Consider the following 21226-nt stretch of genomic DNA (forward strand, 5'->3'; position numbering starts at 1 on the left):
TTATGCAGATAAATATCATCTCCTTATCCTGTGTCAGATTTCTCTTTACTTACTGGTAATTGGTACCAAAAAAAAAGTTTCTGGCTATGTCACAAGGTCCAAATTTTTAAAATTGTAAAATATTTAAGTGGCATAATTCTACTTATTTTAATTCTACTTATTTCTACAATTTAACCTATATTGATTTAAGTTTATTAAGGATCTTACCCAGTATATAATCAAATACAAACCTTATACAGCAGAAATACAGGAGGAAAATATGCCAAAAGAATTTTTTTCCTCTTTATTTTTTTTTTACAGCTGAAAGACAGTAACAGCTGTGCTTAGAATAAATGTCATGAATTCAGGTTACTGTGAAGAAAAAAAAGCTTAGTAGCACATATATCTCTTTGCTCTCTCTCCATATGCATTCCAGAATGACAGAAATGTTTTTGTCCAGACTCCAGCTGTGGGGGATACTGGTGTTACAGAAAACCACCTCCACTGCTGGCTCTTCTGCAGTGACAACATCGGAGTTGATCTGTAAAAAGATCAAAAAAAGTAAAAAGATGGTTAGCCAGTGGTGGGTCTCAATGAACCATTTTACCCTTTATTTTCTTTCTTTCAAGGTCTTTTAAAATAAAATTCAATGATGAATGAATGAGAGATATTAGTACTCATTCTTGAACACATGACTTCTAACTTTCCAGAAGTTCAGTATTCCATTTATTGGTTTTTTTGCTGCTGAGAATTATGAACAACAGAGAAATTAAATATGTCTTAAGGGAAACTTAAACCAAAATGAATGATTCATACCTGGTTTTGTGTTTGTCAAATAGGAAACTACCACTACCACTTTTACTCATGTCAGTGTAACTGGTGGAACCACTTATGGAACAAGGTCATATTTAATGCACATTAGGTAGGGACACTCAAGCCTTTTCAAAGTCTGGGACTGTGTGGAAACTATTTTCTAATGTAGCGCATGTACGGTATACATATAACTTATTTAATGTAGGATCTCAAGGTATAGAATCTATTTGTTTGGTTTTTTCTCCCCCATTTCTTAATAAAAGTCAGATTTTACCTGTCGTAATCTTTCAAAGCACTTACTTGTACACTGCCACACTTACCACAGCTGTCTCCTGTGTGTATCAAATGCAATGTGCTACTGCCCGCATTGTCTGTGTCTCCAGATAAAATGTCACGCTGTTGCTGCCATGCAGCCTGTCACCTGTGCTTAAGTACTTCCCTATCATGGAGCTCACCTCTGACTGCATCTTGGCAGCTGCCAAACCAGTCTTACAGGAACTATGACAAGAACTGCAATACGGAGCAAAATTTGTAAGGCATACCAAGGACAGAAAAAAGGAAAAAAAACAAAGTAGTGTATGAATCACTGCTAATGTAATACAAAAAAAATTGCCTTTAAGTAAGCTGCAGTTAAATGACCATATCAAATCAAGGAGGCACCTGAAGAAACACTGAACATGAATTGATGAGCAGAAAGCCAAAATTTTCATCATTGCTTAAGTCATATATTACCTAGCTCCTCCAAGATTTGCCTTTATCAGGCAAATGTGACTAACTTGTCCTGACTTGTCATGTGACAGAAACAGGACAAGAATTAGTAGTCCAGTGGTTAGGAATATTGTTCCTGGAAAAATGAAACAGAACAAAACAAACAGAAACAAGCAAACAAACAAAACCCTGGTTTCTTTACCTGTAACATGATGATGTTTAATTTTGGGGTTTTTTTCTAATCTTGTCTTCATAGATTCTAATTAATAAATCCTCTAAAATCTGGAAGAAAAAAATAGAAACTTTTAAAAAATTAAAACTTTTCCCTGTTGAAAATTCTGGACTGGAGTTTTCTGGCTTAAGCCCATGCTGTTCTAAAAGTAATGCAAACATATTTGCATTAAACACCTGTTGAGCTTACTGGTCCTTTCTGTCATAGAAAAAATATTGAAAGAGATGCATTTTACCTTATGTAGACACTTTATTAGTACAGAAAATTAAGTTTCTAGTTCATCAGTTCTCATGTTAATATGTATATATCTATTACACATGCTGAAAGGCAGGTGACTTCAAACTTTTTTATAGCAGCATCCCGTTCTCTTCTATTACACAGCTAACTAATGAGTTTAAGGTGAGATTCATCAGATTAAATATTGACACCTACAGTGTTTACATCTGAGTTTATCACCCTGGATTGCTTTTATCAGTGGAGAGATATCGGCCATTTCAGTCTGTAATTAGTCTGGCCTGGCTTAGGTTGCTTCCTTAAGATGCTATAAATTGTTTCCATTTCTCTACAACTGCTTTTATGTAAGAAGAGGCAATCTTACTGTTGACATGCCCTAGGTGACTATATTCTCCATTCTTCCTTCACTTTCATCTAACAGTTAGACCTAAAGAAGATTAAGCAACTTATTTGGTCAGGAAAGGTGATCTCTGTTTTGAGACTCTCAAAGGGTCTGACTTCATTCCACATAGTGAAGGTCCCCACTTAATTTAGAACAGGAATTATAAAATTTAGGTGAAAGGGAGATGCCATGAATAGGTAAACAGACAAATTTTACTTCTGATTCCTCTCTGAATAGAGATTACCCAAAAAGCAATAGCTGATTGAAATATGATCCTACAGGGTTTGCAAATGTGCTTTTGTCCCTACACAACCAGATCTGCAACATGGCATTGTCATGACATAGCTGCAAAACAAACAGACAAAAGCAATTTCAGACGGATTTGTACTGTGACAGGTTTTGTGATTAAAGGGTCATCTCCACACAGTTGAAGAAGCCCAGAGGCACAACAGCAAGCAGGAGGATGAGTTCCTCCGACTCAGCCCCTCCCAGGGCATCTCAGGAGTGTGTCAGCCCCTTGGGCTGTGACTGAGACCCATCACCACCAGTCAACAGGTGAGGGTCTCCAGGCCTCCTTACAGACTGAAAGTGGATACTGCCTATAAAGGCAGGCAGTTCAGTGTGGGGTGAAGGGAGGAGTATTTTGATATTTTACAAATCTGTTATGAGACAACCAGAGGAGAAACCAAAGGCAGGGAAAGGAAGGGATCTGGATGACTTGTGAAGTAACAATGGGACAAGAGAGATAAAGAGATAAAAAGGGCCAGGTACCTCTCATCAGCCTGCTGGTCAACATGATTGGCCATGTGCTATGTCTGATCACCTCAGGCAGTCCTGTACTCCCATCAGATTCTATTTCCAACTATTTTTCTGAGTAAGGCTCTTATTTTCAGCATGCATGTGTGTGCATGGAGACCTGAACGTCAGCAGACAGAATTGGGGACCATAGGTCATAGGGACCACATTTCTTGGGTGCCATCAACTAGAGAGGCTGGAATGGTACATGTTGGCATGTGCTCACTGGCTAACATCCGTCTGGACTAGCTGGTGAGCATGGCAGAGGGTTAGGAGCGAAGTATTGGAGCAACTGGAGAGACCAGCGTGCTCCGAGAGGACACAGGTGATCCAAGCCAGCAACTGGGGAAACTGTGAGGTGCAGGGGTCAGACTCATTTGCGTCTTGTGTTTTTGTGCATGAGGAAACTGGGAAACAAGAGGATCCAGGGGTCTGCTACTGTGGTCAGCTACTGTGTAGGCTGCACATCTAAAGCCAACTGCTGAGGGGATCCATACTATGTGTATAAATTGCCCACTAAAAGACCATCCTGAGCTGCGAGAGATGGAAACAGCAAAGCTACCTGTGCTACCTATATCTGTGTGAATGTTTCTGTTTGTGGTAATTTTTATGGCCAGTTATGTAAGTATGTATATATGTATTGTGGAAGTGTACATATGTAAGTTTATGCCTATCTAGGATAGGTACTTAGCTCAGTCTGACTGCTGAGTGGATCTAGGACTATGGCACTCTCCTCTGCCAGGCTATGGGATTCAGCAACTTGCAGTGAATTTTCTATGCATTTGACTTCTATGTGTTATTTAAACAGAATGTTATAAACAGTTATAAACTTACAGAGAAATGTAAGGGACAATTTCGATCCTTTGGTTCAGATGAGAATTTCTCTTATATGAGAGACAATTTCCTCAAATATCAAAACTCAAGGAGTTCCTTCTGTGTTTTATAACACTTTTGTTCAAAAGCTGCAATCTCTGAAAGACCTAGTTGTGAAGTGTGGGAATGAATTTTGTACTCTATTTTCACTGAAATAACTTTTGGTATTGGATAAAGCCGTGGACAGCCACTTCTTCAGTCCTTGCTATGCTGGTTGTAAGTGTGGAATATTTGTGAAAACATTAAGAGAGTCATAGAAGTTTGGGGGTTGAAATAGAAGGGGGGAAACTACCTTGAGGAAAGGGAAAATTGTGCAGAGAGAGGATTTTTAGTATAACATTAAAAGCTTCCAGATTTATTTGTCATTTGAAATTGCAGCAAGTTATATACCTGGGTCTTTCTAAAATGAGAAGTCTATTTCTCTGTCTGCACATCTTAGATTTTTATACCACACCCATGATAATTACAATTTGGCACAATATGCTACTGAAGTTGGCTGTTTCAGTTATTTCTAGAAAAGAGTAAGCAATCAGAACAATAATTTTCATGTCTTCTTTCAGAATAAAAAGGAATCAGCAGTCTACAATAGCTGTATTTTTTATGGAAGATTTTGCCCATTTCTTGCACTGTATGCTACATGATGAGACTGATATGACCATTAGCTTATCACAGTTTCTTTGAAAGGTATGCCAATTGGAAGTAGCAAGTCACAGTCTTTACTGGTTTGGATAAAAACAGAAACAAGTCTGAGAACACCACGGATTTAGTTACTGTACTCTTAATCTGATTCCTTTTTCACCGTCATTCAAAGAATATATGCAGTTAATTACTTTGGTGTGATGGGAAGTCATTCAGTACTTAAAATAATCAAAATGAGCATATTAGGTTGAAGCCATGTTCCATCTACCCTTTTCCTAACAGTGGCTACCAGAGGAAGAATAGATGCATGAAATAATTCATATTAATGCAAACAGAGGTTGTAGCAGTGTGCAGGGAATTCTGAACTGAGGCTATAATCTTTCTCCATGATAGCTCCTGGATTTGTCTTCTGTGATGCATTTAGTTGCCGTCTGAATCCATGAAAATGTCTGGCATCCACAAAACCTCTTGCAAATGACTTCCACTGTTTCGATTTTATATCATGACTGGAGAGGACATGGTATCTTTCATAAACTACTTTGGGGAACAGAAGACTACGCAAAATTAAAGTAGTTCAAGAACTAATTGGTAGCTGTCAATAAAGTGATTTAAAGTGATTTACAAATAATCTAGGAAGAGAGAGAGCTTTGCATCTTCTCTCTGTAACCACACTAAAGCCTACCTTTAAAAACATATGGTTGTCTAAGTTTGATTGGTTTGAGTTACACGATCCCACATTACCTTTTAGATGTGTCACAGAGACAGCTAAATAAGTACACATCTTCACTTAGAAGTGTCTCTATATGACTCGATCAAGAATACACCGACCCTCTGCAGACAAATCAGGAACAGAACTCAGCCTTCCTTAAGCTCCATCTCTGTTTTTTTTTGTGATAAAAACACCAATCCCTTTATTCAGTGACTATCCCAGTTCACTTACTTTTGCCACATCTTAATCTCTAGTGGTTTTTTGTATCAGATTTAGTTGTAAACAAATGGAGTATTTATTACTCCAATTTATGAGGTATTGCTGGGCAGAGAAGTCCTTGAATGCAAGGACCTACCATACAGTTCGCATAAACCTGTATTCTTTTATTTTACTTTTTAAGGGTATAAATGACTTTCATTTCTCGTTGATAGAATTTATCTGTGAGATGTGAAAATCACAAACATATTCATCACAATCCTTCCTTTCCAGGTCCTGTTAATGGGTGCACATTCTCATTGTGATTGCATCCCGTTTCTATCAATTTATATAGGGGAATGATATGTTGGTTTCTATTAAATATTCTGAAGAAAATATATTTTCAAACTCAAAATCCTTCTCATACTATAATGAATCTATTTTATTACACTTGAAAGCATGCAATAGTGTGTCCATTTCAATTATATTGAAATTCAGTGCAAAATACCTTTTTATTAAAATATAGCATCTGCTTGTAAAGCAATATGCACTCTTACAGGGAAAACAAAGAACCATGCACCTGTGACATTGATTTAACATTTGAAGTGACAAAGAATTTCCTTAAAAGAAGAGAGTAAATTGTTAAGGATTAAAAAGGAGTTAAGGAAAAACATCACTCTGCCCACTTTTCTATTTACAACAATAATCTGTATCTTTTAAATAATGGTACTTCACTGCATTTAACTATACATTTAACTATGTTCTCATCCTCTGCATCAGGACTGTTTCTGACTTTAGCTCAGAACCATTGCCTCATATGCCATAGAAATCTGCAGGCTTGGGGTGGGAATAAGCTATATGTAATTACCTCTCTCACCTCCACTTCTTGGGACCCGTCTTTGACATCCATTGGCGTTGCTATACTTCATAGCAAAGTGAAAAGCTGCACTATAAGCTGTTTGCTTTCTGATTCGGTTCTGTACCATTAGACTGCTACCAGTCAGCAGCTCCAGTGATGTACATTAAGATGTAAGTTATAAAACGCTATGATAGTTACGTGACTTTTTTTGTTTGGTTGGATTATATTCTTTCCAAGATAGTGGAAAGGAATTTTTGTGGAAACAATTTATTGGAAATTAACACATTTAAAAACAAAGGAAAAGAAGCTCAAGCCTGCTCTCTCCAATGAGTGTTGCAGGGCTTAAGCAACGTTCAGCTGTGTTAGTATAATGCACAATTACGTTTCCTTGGTGCTCGACCAACAGTGTGATGGTGTTGTAGGGACTACCATCTCTGAGCCATATTCTACTAGTATGTGTAACAGGAAGATCAGATAGCTGAGGACTGATAAAAAATTACTAATGGATTCACTCTCTGGAATCTGAGAAGAGCTACAGCTGCCTGGCAAGCAAGGGGAGTGAGACTGCAGTATTTGCTTCCACAGCACCAGTCAGAAGGAGTAAAAGGAAAACTTAACAGTATAAACTGACAGCTGCTGACTCCAGGCTTTTAGTAGCCTAGCAGATGCTGTGCTCAACAGCACACAGTAACAGTGGAAGAGTACAAACAAGTGGAATGAACCAGAGAGTAAAATCTGCATGCAGTGTCTGAGAAAGGCCACTAATCCAAATTATTCCAATGAAATGCTGCAGTAGTACAAAGCAGTCCTCCTTTGCCTTACAAGCAGATATCATATAAGACTACAAATCCCTCACTGACCTTCAGACTCCAGAAATGGTTCTCACAGTCAGAGTGCAAAGACATATAAACACAGAGACGGAGAAAAGCCAAATAGATGTTTATCTGAAAAAACATTCTTGAGACTGTGCCTAGCCACATTCTCCCAATAATCTTGGAGGAATAATTTTCTTTCTCTCTTCTCATCTCTGAGTCAGTGTTTTGGCATGTCATACAAGGTTGGAGGTATGGCAGAGTGCAAGCAAACCAAATATATGTCACTCCAGGCCAGAAAGATCATGACTGCGAGCAAATGTCATAGGACCTGTGGTGATTTGATCCTGACCAGTATCTAAGCACCAATATAGCCCCTTGCTCAATCCACCTTCCCTTCCCCAGAAAGACAGGAAGAAAATAATAGCAAAAGAGAGAAAAATTGTGGGTTGTAGGGAAGTTTAATAAAGCAAGGAAAGAGGGGGGTGGGGAACCAAAAGAGATGCAGAGGTAATCTTTCATCACCCCCACTAGCAGACCAAAGTCCAGCCAATCTACAAGCAACAGTCACCTCTTTTATTGCCAAACAGCTCTATGTAGTACAAAGTACCGCTTTGGCCAGTTCATATTAGCTCTACCAGCTGTGTTTCCTACCAGATTCTTGCCCAGTCCCAGACTACTCACTGCAGAGGGCAGAGTGAGTTAAAGAGAAAGCCTTGATGCTGTGCATATACTGCTCAGCAGCCAAACATCGATGTATTATCAATATTGTGTTAATCACAAATCTAAAGCACAGCACCATACAGGCTGCTGCGATAAAAGTTAGCCTCCATCTCAGCCAAAGCCAGTGCAGAATCATCCAGCTTGTCCCAGGTTGCTGCTGCTGCCCCTTAGACTCTAGTTAGCCCTGCCCACACGTACCTGGTGTTCAGGGGTGTTTCCAATTCCAGCAAGATAGAAATTGAAATACCAGGAAAGATGGATGAGATTGCCAACCTTTTCTTTGTTGGTAGGCTTTTTGGGAGCCACGTGTGGCCTCTAGATTTCTCTGAATAAGCTGACTGAAGATAGTGGTGTCAGAAATAACCTGGCAGTGTCTCAAATTAAAAATATGTCCTATTTCACCCTGAATTGCTGTTTCCTGGCACATTTCAGGGTAACTTAACTTTTGGTACCATTTTTCTTACAGACATCATTGCCAGAACTATGCTATTAATCAGGCCATTCATTATTAGTCATATGTTCACTTCCTTCTGTGGGAATATCTGAAAAACTGTCCATTAGCCAGATTCCTCAAACTATCCCTGTCTTTCCTGGAAAAGGGAAACTCTGCAGGCATCCCTGAATATACACACACACACGGCTTCATCCATCAAAGAGAGCACTGATCAGGAGGGGCAGGGGAGGGAGGTGAGAGAATCATCTCACACAATAAGTTCACAGTGCAGATGTCTGCCTCCCAGCTGCTTCTGTGGTAAGAAAGGTCCAGAGGTGCTCAAGATTAGCACGTCACCACATGCATCTGGTATCCAGGGAATTAAAAGGCACAAAAGGCTCCATGGGTGTCTATCAGCTCTGCAGGCAGGCAATTTGTTATCACTTACTCCCTATTCCCACACTATTCTCCATGCTCTTCCTTCTGCTCTTGTGCCCTTCTTAAAGAAGAAGACAGGGCAACTTACAGAGCCACTCTCAGAGACTTCACCCCCCAGAGTGTTCTGTCTCAGGGCTATTGTTTTTCCCCTGTCTCCTGCAGATTGGACCACCAGGAAAGGGAAAGAGCAGGGAGTTCCTGGCTTAAATGAAAGTCCTCTGTGGTCAAAAATGCCTGTCTTCTTCCACTATATATGTCTCAGACTCAAGTCTCTCTGTAAGGGTGGTTTTCATAGTATTCCTAGAAGATTAAGAGACCAAAATCTTTATATTAAATACTTACCTTAAGAAATGTTTTCCCATGATAACATGGAGTTTTGTTCCTTTGCATCTAACCATTAAGTCCTGTTCTTTACTATGTCTTTGCAGGTATGAAAGGAAAAGCTGTTTTACCTAATACTTTTACCTGCCTTTTCTATTAATAAAGGTAGCAAATGTCCTTGATGGCACATGCCATGCCTCTTGTCTTTTCTAAGTATCTAAACTTTCCTTTTCTATCTACCAACACTGAAGACATGCTCAGACTTGAGAAAAGTTTCTCATGAGCTGAGTAATCTGAAGGAACAAAGGCAAGTCCTATGTCAAAAAAAGAGCACTTTTTCCACAAGCAGTGACTATCAACTGGATTTAAGCCTTATTCCTATAAATACTTCTGCAAACATTTTAATTCTGCTCATCCACTTAAAATTACTCACACATGTAAGACCATGTAAGATTAGGACTTTACACTATAAACACTCTGGGAAAATAAACAGATACTGGGTTTTTTTGTTTGGCTTTTTTTTTAATTACAAACCAAAGGTTCTGAGTGGAAAGGAATGTTAAATATAAAAGAGAAAATTATACTTTCTTTATTAAAGGAAATTATTTGAACATCAGGAAATTAACAAATAGAAAACCAAAGCAGTTCTCCACTGCCACATAATCTTCTACTATTTGCTCAACTCAAGGCACTCATTAGTTCTCAACTTTCAATCCTAAAATCTGTGAAAAATGCCTCATTAGACATTATTTTGCATAGCAATATTTTCTATTTCCTGATGAAAAATGTTTCCCAATTCACTAGAACACAAACATACACTGAAATACCACTCATTAGAAGGCAAACAAAAGAACAAGACACAGTGTTAATAGCTGTCTTTTCTAGATAATAGAGATTGCATATTGAAGCTTTAAAAGTAATGTATAGCCCCACATTACCATGACACTGATTACAAAATGGTTGTCTTCTACAACTCCCATTAAGCTTTCTCACCTTAAACAAAACACCTTACAAGCTGGTGGCAGAACATATTGCTGAATTGCAGCTTGTATAATTGGCATATTAGGTAACATTAAATATGTAGTGATTTCAATTTTAATAATGAAAATAATAGTTAAAACTATGAGAAAGTTATGGTAGTCTGACTTTATATTTTTCAGGATTATATCTCTAACAAAATATGCAAAACACATTTAGAAGACATTATAGAAAGTCAGTGCTACTGTTCCAGCAGCATATTTTCACTTTAGAGTAAGTAATGACATAAATGGGTTTCTGTTGATGTAGGCTTAGAAGAGGTACAACGATTACAAGGGGAGGAATACTATGTTGTACCTTCTAACAGTTCATTTTCTTTGTTAAGGAAGGTAGCTAACACTTTCCTTTAGAGATTGTAATGTGTGGCACGGGGAAGCAGGCATCATATTCCCCTCCTTACAGATGGGGACACTGCAGAAGAAAGAACTAAAAGCTGCATCTGTACAGATAAACAGGGATCCAGCATAATACTAAACCTCAATCTTCTACAGTAAAGGACAGGCAGGTTTCAAACCTATGTCATTCACAGTTCAGGAGTCACCACAGGCTTTGATCCATTAGTCAGGAGATCTTGCATGTTTTGACATTTGAAAGAATCAAAAACTAAAGATATGGTTTGTTATAGTTGGCTACCTTGGCAGAAAATGATCCTGGCAACTTTAACTTTCTACTGAGTGTATAGCCCAAGTAATGTTCCCAACATCATCACCAGATGAGTGGTACCAAGGCAAGAAAAAGGCAAGGAAAGTAAATGTCTTCTAAATATCAGCCTAACACACTTCCTGTGTGAACACAACTCACTTTTTTTCTTTAAAATTTTAAGTATTCACTCTCAGATACTAGGTGAAGAATACTGCAATACATTTTAAACTCTATTTTTACCTAAATGTTTTTGTGGTATTTAAAAGACATTAATTTCATCTATGGAAAAAGACTTTTTGATCCTACTGAAAGCTTCAGCTTATCTAGAATAAGTAAAGTCCAAAAGAACTTGAACAAAGAGTCCAAATAGTTTAAAAACAGAATAAACGTTTTTTAGAATGATTGGTGAAAATTTTTATTGAAGGTATTTGGATCAGACGGATTCAATAGCTGTTAAACTTTGGCAGAGTTTTGTCCAATGCTAATATTTAACACATAATTGGGCTTTAAGATCTAGATCTGGCTCTGGAAATGGGCTGGCTTAAATATGAACTGAGGGTAGAATACAGAAATAAGACTGTTTCCCTGGGTTTTTTTTTCAAATATACATAGACCTATTCAATTACACTGAGATGATTACAGGAGCTAAAGACTTACTGCTTTTTTAGAGTAACAGATGGTACTGCTGAAATTTTTGCTGTGTTAAAATATTTCAGTTACTTTCTTGATTAAAAAATAATATTTACAGTAGTATTTGAATTAGGCTATGCCTGTTAATTTTGTTGTTCATAAATATAAAGTCTATTAAAATAGGGGACTTAGGGCACTATTTTTTCTCCTCTTGGTTGTTAATTGTAAATGCTTATGACATATAATATTCTTATGGTGCCGTTGTTATTCTTTCAGTGCTCAAGGCACTATAATTTCTTTCATAGTGGGGGATACAATATTTATTGTTTTTATTTATAGTTAACAGCATCTGACTCTGTCATGTATATTTTTCTAAGCTTCTTTTCTCTTGACTCATCAAAATCACCCAGGGAGAGATTTACAGTAAATCAGAGCAGACGCTTTCTGTACTTGCCTTTCCCCTCTAACTGTGTTGTGTAAGTCTTATTTAAATGTGCTTCTGGAGGTAATTTTAGTGTAGGTATATTTGGTTCCTTTTATATTTTCAGCAATCTTGATAAAATAAAAGATCCCTCATGCACAATAAACTTGTGTATTCAGAAGTGAAGTAGCACTTAAAGTTGCCCCCATTGCACTGGTTCGGAGGATATTATAGGTTACTTATTCACTTAAGTTCAAAGAGAGCCTGAGCCAGTCTACTAAGGCCATAAATTAGAAATGCTCTTGGCCAAATAAATCAGGACTTACACCTTCACCTTCAGCAAAATGACTCCAGTTTCACAGTAGAAAGAAGATGGACAGATTTTGGCTTCCTAACTCAATGTTTTTTCTTAACTGAGTATATCAGTGCTCTAGTTACAGCTTTAAGGATTTTTTGGAAGACGTGAATGTGAGGCAGGAAAGTTCAAGATCAATTTACAGCAGTGACATGTTTTCTTACCCTATGTTTCACTGAGCAGATGGGAAGAGCTTGGGGAGGGCATGAAGTTCAGTCATGTCTGGATAAAAGCATTAACTGCAAAATCGTTGCAGATTCTCAGCACGTTCTGTAAGTAGCCTTTTTCTTTCACACATGATTTTGAAATGGAAGTATATCTCAGGATAAAATGCTGAGAAATATGGGTTTAGATTTTATTTGCATATAGGAAGGAGACTAAAATAATGCACCTATGGGAAAAACAGTATTTTTGGGTTATTTTCCTACAGTTGTGAATTGATGTATAACTTCAGAAATTGCTGTAGTTCCCCAGATGGGAGTTAGGTGGAAGTTAAGCACTGTAAGCCAGCTTTACCATCCTTAAACCTCAACTCAGATGAGTTACTCTTCTGGAAGCACTTGAACTATGGAAGTGACTTGGTTTTCAGCACTAGGGTTCCTCACATACCTGAAGTCTTGCTTCGTGTCTGTCCAAGAGTGTCCCAGTTTTAACAAGGCTAGACAAGTTTGTATAGCTTTGGCTGGCTTGGACCTATAATTTAGATGCAACATTACCAGGAAACTTGAATGAATTCTATCCAGAAGGCTGTGAGGACACTTACAAAAATTTCAGTCACACTTGCTGTTTTTGTAAGAGGATGTGTTTCAATGCATTCCTTTTATACAGAAGGGTCAGCGGTTCGAGCATAAGTTTCAGACCCAGAGGACCTGGGCTTCAGTAGCACTCTGTCTGAAATACCTCAAAGCCACTTTTCCTATGATTTGCCCTAAATAGGAAGTAGTAGGCTATGTGTGGCCTGGGACAGTCAAAGTCTACGGTAAATCCTATTTTAACAACTATTTGAACTCATTTTAAAGCAATTTCACTATGGGGAAGCCTACTAAACCTACTAAAATAGGCATTGTACTACAGCAAAAAGAAGAAGAAAAAAAGGGAAGAGTGAGAGGAAGAGAGAAGGAGAGAATGCTCACCAACTCTGTGGTTAAAACCCTCATTTCATAGATGGTGTTGGGAAGTTCTGGGTTCTACCTCTTGCTCTAAGGCCCTAAACCTTGACACATCTTGGAAAAAATATAAATGGAGCATAAGTTTAATTTATCTGTGAAATTTAAACACAACTTGAGGGATGTTTCTTTTCTCTGCTAGTTTAGATTAGCTATTTTTCCATGTTGTAGCATTATAGCTCTTGGCTCAGCATGCTGGTTATTATGGATCATCTTGTAAGGTCCTTTCCTATCTCCAACTGCTGTTTGCAAAGGTGTCTAAACATTACGGTGTTCAGTGCTGTGATATCCTGGTGCTTCCTTAATATTGTTAGTCTGCATGTTTGTTCTCCCTGTCTGACATCACTACCTGTAATCATGAGGGGTCAGTCTCACCATATTTCTCCAGGAACAGTGTTAGGAAATACAGCTTTTATACCCCTTCAGGTAATGTTAAACATTTATCTGCAAAATATGTGGAGATATCTTAAATTTCCTGGGAAAGTTACTAAACAAAAAAATAATACCTATTTAGCAAAACAAATGGGTAATTTCTGGTCAGCATTACAAAGCAGAAACTGCAATGTCGGAAGACATAGGTGCTCATAGAGTTCATGGAAGTGTTGAGAATTTAGGCTGATTAGTCAAATTCAATTTTGAGGGCAGAGATCAGATTATTTCATGGACTGGACTATAAAATTAAGCTGAAATTACTGTATGCTGAGAAGGAACTCTGGCTGTTTGTTGCAATTGAGAATATTTTGGGATGGATTTATGACAATGTTTACCCAATTTAAGAAAGAAAAGAAGTTGTACAAAGCACTATTTATGTGCTTCTCACGCAGGTGTAACACACCAGGCAAGCAAATCTGCTGCTCTGCTTGTAACACGTATGCAGAAAGAGGACACCCACCACCCGTGTATCTATTGAAGTTCAGATCATGCCTCATTGAAAGTAGAGCTGCATTTGGTTTCCACGGGGTGGAAGAAAGTTAGTATTTGAGCAATTCACCACCTAATTCACTAATCACTGATAAATAAGTTAAGTAATTTACACCCTGACTACAAAATGAAGTATGCAACAGTGATAGTAGGCAAAAGACCTTAAGACTTTTTAAGATAAATTCACAGAGAACTCCTACATAATTGCAGTATTCAAGTACAACAGCTGAGTTTCTTGTATACCATTCTCCTGGGCTGAAGTAATACCTTTCCCCCATGGACTTAAAAACTCTTTACAAATACCACTGTGTTTGTTTAGTTAAGGTTCACAATATGAGCTAAATATTTGTTTGAGGACAGAAAGCAAAGGAATCTATAGGATGGAGGTTAGAGAAGCCATGAAACCAGAGATGTGAAAGGGACTGATGGCTACAGAGGTGTTTGAATGTCTAATCAAAGAGAAATATTCCTTTCCTGAACTCTGTTTCCTCTTCAATACCACTTCACCTTTGGGATAAAGAAGAAAGATGAGGTACAGAAAAAAAACTACTGTTAATGTTATGTGTATCAGATAGTGGTTTAAAGAGACTATCAGATTTATTTGGTGAGTTAAAGAGTATAAAATTATTAGGACTCAGAGCATAGCTTTTCTAGTCCACCATTATAAGCTTGGCAGCAAAAACATCAGGCCAAAAGCTGGTGAACGTTAAAGATCAAGAAGAATAGAGAAGAGAGAGAAGAGAGGGAAGAGAGGAATGAGGCACAGATGGGGAAGGGGCATGCAGCTGCCTGGCCCAGCAGTAGGGGAAAGCAGAAGACAACACTTTGCAAAAAAACTGACACAAATTTGTTTTGTCAGATGTGCCTCTGTAGCAGGAATCAAAGGAGTTCAAGTGCTTCAGCTTTCTTCTCCTTAATGTACTGAGCCTCTCTCCCTTTTTGCACACTACTTTCCAGGGCCACTCTAAAGGTGAGCCCTTTGTTTTGGGAGCTCCACAGACTCTAAGATCCTACTGCTCATAAACTGCTGTACTAATCCAACACATACTGCTGGCTCAAGTGCACATACATTAATCTTACTAGAAACCTTTGTTTTAAAGAAAGAGAAAAGGAAACGAACAAAAAATTAAGCAAACCTCAGTGGTTATATTCCAGCTGCTGAGCTTCCAGTAAAATTCCCAGCACATGTTCGTGTTTTTCCTTTTATTTCAGGATTTACTGTGAAGAGGGGACATAAACTGAGTGAATGTGGATGAAACTACATCATTTCTAATAAGTTACATATGTTTACATGAGTGCTTGAACTACCCTATGCCACGGTATGACTAGTTTGACAGGAAATAAATAGGTAGGTAGATATCTCTCTTGCTAGTTGAAATGTGATTTCTCTCTTCCCAGTACTGTTTAATACTGTGAAATATTAAAAGGAAGGTAAATACAAAGCAGACATTTCTGCCTAGTGCTGTTCTTTATTAGTAATCCAATGATTGACTTAAATTACTTTGAGGTTCTTCACGCTAATGACAGAAGCAATACAGACACACACATTGACATGAATTGGTCCCAAGGTGTTTCCTGAACTTAGCGAACTTGTCCAAAGGAAGAGCAGCAGAAGGTATTCAACCTGTTTGGTTCATCTGTTTTCAGCTGATGTCTGAGAGACTTGGGAAGATTTTCCTCAGTTCTGTCTCTAAGGACAAGGAATAAAGAGAATAGAAGAGAATCTTTTACTCAGCGTTTAGCAGCAGTTCCTAGAGTAGTGGGTAGTAAGATATATTCTCCTTTGAACAGATTTCCAATAAATCTGGAAAGGCACAGGGGGTAGAAGAGATCAATGAACCATGCTGAGTTACAGAATGACCTTACAGCCCACAGGAAGAAGATCTCATTGGTGTTTATTTTTAGATGACAACTGTGTTGAACTGACTTTTTTTTTTGGCAAAGGCACTAAGAACAGAAGTGGTATAAATAACACCTACGATGATTTTGAATACAGCAGAAAGGAATCCGGTGAGGCGTCCAGCCTCCTGTTAATGTACACATAGAACCCCAGTAAACATCATTGTAAATTTTAACCATGCAGTGGTAAAAGAATAAATCTTATGCCAAATAAATGACACTACTGGCTATTTTGCTTAAGGTTACTAGCAAAAGCTTGCCTCATGAACAAGCTCATGTCTCAAGATTTATGCACAAGTTTGGAGAGAGCTGCGAAAATAAAACAGGTGTAGCAGCAGTTGGCAGTGACGTAGGTTTTTACTGAGTCTTTAGAAATACAATGAAAAGCAGAGATAGTTTAAGAAGAGATTGTCAAATAAATGGAAAGGAATGAAAGAAGAGATACAGAGTAAACTCTCCAGTCACATTTTAACATTATTTATTTTCTTATTTATTTAGGTAATTCATTTTTGAGGAAAAATTATGGATGACAAGATTTACTCTCTCAGAGTACAGACTGCTTTTTGTTTGTGTGAGTACAGTGAAAAGTCCACCTTAATTTTGGGTAAACAAGAAGCAACATCTTGACAGTATAATTTCCATAATGTCTGTTTTTATTAATTTCTGTTCTTGAAACCTTGGCTCAGACTCAGACTCAGGAGTCTTTCTTTGTTGTTGTTATTAATTGGAATCTTAGTTTTCACTAAGTGGCAATGAAGTAACAAGTGCTAATGCTTGCAGATATCATGTTGAAAATGTGTTCTCATCTCGCTTCATTTTAGGGGAAAGAAAAAGTGACAAAAACACTTCCTAAACTCTTATTTATTCTTTATTGCAGTTTATAATTTAGCTATGTGTATAACGTTTTTACTGTTATTCAGATATATCATGATGCGTGCCTGTTTCTCTGCCAGGGATTATTGATGCTTTCAGTTGCAGCACTGTACTTTTCCCTGTTTAGCCTATTCCATTGTAATAGGCATCTTAAAATCAGAGTGTCTTGGCTATATATTGAGTGTTGTGATGGAGATGAAGAAACGAGGAATAGCTGCCAATATGAATACAGATATCTGAGCACAGACTAAGCAGGGACATTAATACTGTACTCCTTAAGGGGAGCAAGGACAGCTCAGGCACAGCAGGAACAGCTGCTGTTAACATGGCTGGTAACTGAAATGCTGCCTCTTGAGAGGGAGGAAATGCTGCAGCTTTCTGTGTTTTCGCTCTGGTATACTTGGATTTAGGCACTGATTTTCCATGACTAACATATTTGATCCCCAATGCATTTCCAAACTTTTTTTGGTTGAAGTGAACATCCATGGGAGTCCAGGGGGCCTTTCCTTGAAGATTTTCTTTTTACGTATCCCATTTTATTGATTTATCCCTCAAGGGAAAAATTAACTTCGTAAAAGAGATGGGGGGACTTCCTCCCCTCATTTTCAAAATTAATCTGAGAAACAGAAGAGGAGAGGAATAGTCCTTGAAGTGCTAAATAGATCTTTAAGAATTTGTGAAAATTACATAGGAAATGAGAGGGAATATCTCTACAGATATTTTTGCCAAAATACTAGTAACATGTGAGAGTCATTCTGTGAAGACATAAAATTATGATCCAATTAAAACCAGATGATAGGGAAAAAAAGTCATTCTAAGTCTAGACTTAAGTTTAATGACTCAAATTCATATAAACTCAGTTAAATATGCTGACATAGGGTTTTTTTCATTAATTCAAGAATAAACATTGTGCTTGTGCTTGAAAGAAAAGTTCAATGTGTTATATTTTGCATACTTTTTCTGCTTTTTATTAAAATACAGATTGAGAAGTAAATGAAAAAACATTCTAAAGAAAAAAGGTGTGAAAAAATTGAGCATGTGCTCTCTGTAAAGGACAATATTAAATCTCATATTACATTATAATATAATTTAATTATAAAGAAAAAATATTAAATACTCTGTTTATGGCTCTTGGTACATGTTAAATGGTATCTATAATTAATTTATTTTACAAAATGGTCCATACCTTTACAAGAAACTATCATGCTCTGTTAAGTCTTGAGGATCTTAGCATATATTTATACAAAATTCAAATGCTATCAGCCCTGATTTTTTCAATGGAACTTTTCACAAAGTTTCATTTTGCAAAACTATTCTGATAATAATAGAGAGGAAAAGAGGAAGTCCCACTATAAGCTATAGAACTATGCTTCAAAAGTTTCATGGACATGAGCAGGAAAGACACACAAGGCTGCGTGTGAGTTTTATATTAGATGAAATAGGTTTTGTGTTTGGTTCTTGTAGCCAACAGACATAGCACAATTTGTGTCCACACAAATAACCTCCCCTCCAACCAAAACATGTTGATGACATCCAAACAGCCTATTGGGAATGGTTTCAAACACGTCACCCTTTAAAGCATTCCCAAACATGCTAGTTATCATGGTAATTTAGTAGTTTTGCTAGTTCTCTTGGACTAAATATACCAGAAACCAGGCTAACAGGTTAGCAATATGAATGATTACATATCAGCATCCTACTCTTTTAATTTTCTGAAGACGTAACTGTAAATATTAGATAACTAATACAAATTACTTAGTGGGGAGAAGCAAAACCACAGGGATCCTCAATGCTCAGGAGGTGATGATTTTAATACCTTATGTTGACTGGTAGCTTATACAAATTCCACTAAGTGAAAGCACAGCAACAGCAAATGTAACTACAAGTCAGCAATACAACAACCAAACCCAGCTAATGACTACAGACAATTATAGCAACAGAACAATGAGATAATCATAAATTAAACATGGCAATGAATATGTATGCATGTATGTGTGTATGTACCTATCTACCTATCTTTGTAGCAATCCTATAAGGTAAGTAACAAAATTATATAAAAGGTAGAGGATATTTATAATAAACTCCGTAGCACACAATCATTTGCAGCATAGCATTCTGGTTTAGTCACTCTTCTGCCATTGGCACCTAGAAGTCACACTAAAAGCATGGGGAGATCCAGGCATATCCTGCCCATTATGTCATGTTTATTGGAGAAAATGCTCACCTTTCTCAGCCCCTGGCACCTGCAACGCTGATTCTCTTCTGCTGACCCCACATTGATGAATTTCTGAGTTGTCTTTTATCTCCTTATAATGCCATGACCCACTGGCCACATGCATTCTCAGCTGTCTAGGCTGTCCTTCTGCTATTTTGCTGAATAGATTCCAGTTCAAACACAAAGAGACTGGGGAGGCAGTTCTTTGAAACTGGCGGAGAGACAGCTCTTCCCTTTTCTTTTTTTACAGCTGTCTTAGCCACGAAGTTATTGCAATGTTCTATTCATTATGCTGTCTCAGCAGCTTGTTAGTTCAGCAATTCTGTTATAGTCTACAGATATTTTAAGGCCCACCAGTCATGCTTACTCAGCAACTGTGTTAGCCTCTGTCCTACCTCAAGCAATGTCAGATGCAGTTTTGCAGAATTTAGCAAGAATTGTACTATTCGGTGCTCCAACCCCATGAACACAGAGGAAAAAGTGATATATTGTGTCCCATCTTTGCTCAGCAGTTGCCTTCCCAGCAAAAACAAGATGTGCCAAGGCTTACTGGTCTGTATTGTAGTGGCTTCAGCCACTACAATTCCTTTGTCAAAAAATCAGGATCCCCTTTGCCATTTTGTATTTCCTCTTGCAGCTATCCAGTCTTATCATTTGAGTTTCAAGTCTGTTCAAGCATAGCCAAGAAAACAATTCTTAATCAACACCTTTCTGGGTCACTGGAACTCCTTGTCAACAAATATGTCTCAGGTGAGACTGCAGGAAAGTCATCATGGTCTTTTCCCTTTCCCTGTATGATGTTAGCCTTTGCCACTCTGAGGCACATGATGACCACTTGATAACCTTATTTCAAAACCACGCGCAAATACCTTTGCCACTTCTGAGGTAGGTGAGAGTGATCTGTTTCTGCATAGAGAAGTCTCCACAACTCCAAGTGAAGATGATGGGAATACACATTACTTACCAGCCACTACAGTGCTACACAGGCTCCACACAATGACCAAATATGTTGCCGTATGGTCAACACCCAGGAAATTCTTCCCTATCCTGAAGGATTTGTTTACTGTTTGATCAAAGGCTGGAGTAGGGCAAAGAGCAGATGGTGGCTTCGGTGGCTGCAGTGTGACAGCACCAGGATTAGCCCCGGTGTAAACAAGCAGAGTGACAAGCCAAGAGGAGGAGGATTTGGTTGACAAAGAGCATTTCCACAGGTCACCTGCTGTAAAAATAGCATATGGTTAAGGAGATTGCAGACTGCTGTTTAGATTTAACATGGTCTGTGCTCCTTGGCACCAAATGTAGAATAAAAGAATTACCAAAAAAGCAGCACTGAGAAAAAGAACATTCTGTGTGTGTTTCCAAAGGAACCAAAAAATAAAATAAAAATAAGAAATGTAAATAACTGAAGAGATATCCTGACCCTGGGAAGCTGTGATTTCCCCCCCTCCCTCCCCCCCCCCATATTTAAACTCTATACAAGTACCTGAGAAACTTCAAATATTGAAAATGTATTCAAACATTAATACATAAAGTGTCACATTTATTCTACACTAGAGGAATGATGCGATACCTGATGTGGTTAAAATATCCCGCCCACACTAATATATGAATACCAGATGTAAATTTTTTGTGCACCTTAAGCTCCTTCTCAGGTCTGCATGTCCAGATGGAAGTCATAATTTTGTGTTTTAATTAAATATAGAATGCTCACCCACTTTTTGCACATTAAATGTTAATGACAAGACCGTGACATAAGTGTATATTTATTTTTTTAATAAATGTGGTTCATAGATTTGAAGGTTCTGTTGACATCATAGACTATTTTCCTCCCAAGTTTTATTAGTGTTTTTCTAACCTGTTTCATATTTCTCTAAAATGAGGCCACTGCCACACCCAAGCACACTTTCTGCTGGTGGTTGCA

The 21226-nt window shown here is 37.8% G+C and overlaps 1 long non-coding RNA gene across 2 annotated transcripts; it reads right to left on the minus strand.

Annotated features, from left to right (window-relative positions):
• Positions 1-284: 284 nt before the first annotated feature.
• LOC115307768 lies at positions 285-20323 on the minus strand. Of its 2 annotated transcripts, none has more exons than XR_003916133.1 (4): positions 20270-20323; positions 15455-15536; positions 1703-1782; positions 285-520 (listed from the first exon to the last, which is right to left on the minus strand). It is a non-coding gene; the product is annotated as an uncharacterized LOC115307768 (long non-coding RNA). The 2 variants fall into 2 exon arrangements; XR_003916134.1 differs by lacking the exon at positions 20270-20323 and adding an exon at positions 19315-19353.
• Between the last annotated feature and the right edge of the window lie 903 nt (positions 20324-21226).

The sequence above is a fragment of the Manacus vitellinus genome, unplaced genomic scaffold, assembly GCF_001715985.3.
Source record: "Manacus vitellinus isolate BGI_N305 unplaced genomic scaffold, ASM171598v3 scaffold_4_pilon, whole genome shotgun sequence".
Taxonomy (NCBI): Eukaryota; Metazoa; Chordata; class Aves; order Passeriformes; family Pipridae; genus Manacus; species Manacus vitellinus.